Source organism: Lactuca serriola, chromosome 7, assembly GCF_051521515.1.
Source record: "Lactuca serriola cultivar US96UC23 chromosome 7, Lser_US96UC23_V15, whole genome shotgun sequence".
In the NCBI taxonomy this organism is placed as follows: Eukaryota; Viridiplantae; Streptophyta; class Magnoliopsida; order Asterales; family Asteraceae; genus Lactuca; species Lactuca serriola.
The window spans coordinates 176,465,847-176,467,823 of NC_136414.1; the positions used below are offsets into that span (position 1 = coordinate 176,465,847).

Genomic DNA, 1,977 nt, shown 5'->3' on the forward strand with positions numbered 1-1,977 from the left:
AGTTATAATTACTATTTGATGCTAGGTTTCTTGAAACATGTTATCTTTCAACTGTTTAACTAAAAAATGTTATACTAAAATAAAGTTAAGGACAAAAAACATAGATAAAAATAAACTTTTAGAAAATTAACAAATATAGAAAAATGAAAAAAATAGTGTTCTTATGCAGGTTAAAATAAGTCTAAAACATCAAAGGTGGAGAAATAAACGTTTCTTTTGTTTTTGTTTTTTTTTTTTTTGTCTTTTATTTTATATAAGTAGAAAATAAAATATCAAATGTATCAAAACTAAACATACATATAGGTATTTCACATTTGTACGATAAGTTCACAAAATATTGTGTGTTGGTCAACCACTACTAGAAAAAGGTTAATAGAGTACAGTTGAAATTATGAATATAATACGTACATAGAGGGCATATTAGTAGACGAGTGTATTAGATTACATGCCTAATAGAGTACGGCTATTTAGCCGTACTATATGTATCCTATCTACTTTTTACAACCAGCACATACAATCATCTAATACGGCAAATATACACATCTAATACACCAATACACAACCGTGCTTGATATGAATCCTCTCAAACACACAACCATCTAATACACCATACTAGATTACTCATACAACCGTACTAGATTACTCATACAACCGTACTAGATGTCAAGATACCAAACCCAACTCCTTCCTAGCGGCCATTCTTAATTGTATTCTAGACCTATTCAACATCCAATTACAAACTTCACGTTCTTTGATTCTAAATAAAGGGGACAACAGTCAAACTAATATCAAAAGACACCTGGATATATCTTCTAGCTTCTGGAGGTAAAATATAATTGAAATTTCATCTTCATTTTCCTTCTTATGAATAGAGAACATATGGAGTCAAAACACTGAAGTTCATGTTTACACAACCAACAAAATCAAATCTTAAGGACAATGATGAATGAAATAAGTGAATAGTTGGAAAATTAATAACCTATATGAGACCATGTTACTCACAGTTGGAGCATTTGGCATTCTCATATATAAGGTTATACTCCAACTTTCTACGCACATTAATTGTAGAATCCTTGACAGTCAAAAGCAAACAAAGTCTCACCACCTAGGGGCACAAATAGAAAATTAGAAAAGGGAATAATAAGAACAAAATCATGTGTGTGTGTGCAGAGGGCAGAAAATACATTTTCCTTCCATTATCAGGATCATGAGCATGAGCTCTTTCAAATATCCTAGAAAAGGACACAAAAAGACAACAAAATATTGAAAGTTCAATCCAAAATAAGACTTACTTGCGACCATCATTCATAACATCTTGTGTGATAATCTCCATGATATCTTTTAGGCTCCTCTTTTTGCATTGGCACAAGGTGTTCACAAAAAGCTGAAGTAACCCATTTAAATCTTGAATATAGCATGCCAAGTGTCCTTATCTAAGGATTAAATAGGACATAATGATGATGTCATATTTCTATTTCAAAATTTGGTAAACTAAGGATATATGCGTACTAACCTCACCCAAGTGGCTGAAGGCCACATGGATTCCACCAATAACTTGAACACTCTTAAAACCAAAATGTAAAAAAAATAAAGTTAATAACTTATATTATATTACTATATGTTAAGAGAACTTAAATAAAAGATTTAAAAAGATATAAAGAAAAAAGATGATTTGTTGTATTGTTAGAACACTCTTAAAACCAAAGTGTAATGACACCTCTTTCGATTGTGCAAGTTCGACTTCTTTAATCTGTTTCTTTAACTTCTCTTGAACACCTTTTTTATGCAATAAAACAATAAGAAACATGTTTTTTTTAATTTTGTTATTGTTATAAAATAATATAAAATATATAAAATTACCATACCTTGTAATTGTAAAAGAAGAATAGATTGAATATATTTTCCATTTATTTTTCTTGAACCTGCTCGAATGCCATAGCTAACAATTTCTTTTGCCATTTTTAATAATCCCTGAAT

General features: G+C 29.7%; 1 long non-coding RNA gene across 1 annotated transcript; it reads right to left on the minus strand.

The window, feature by feature from the left end:
* Positions 1 to 372: 372 nt before the first annotated feature.
* On the minus strand, positions 373 to 1,693 carry LOC145063198 (uncharacterized). The gene is made up of 3 exons (XR_013687876.1): positions 1,514 to 1,693; positions 1,293 to 1,433; positions 373 to 1,105 (listed from the first exon to the last, which is right to left on the minus strand). It is a non-coding gene; the product is annotated as an uncharacterized LOC145063198 (long non-coding RNA).
* Positions 1,694 to 1,977: the final 284 nt, after the last annotated feature.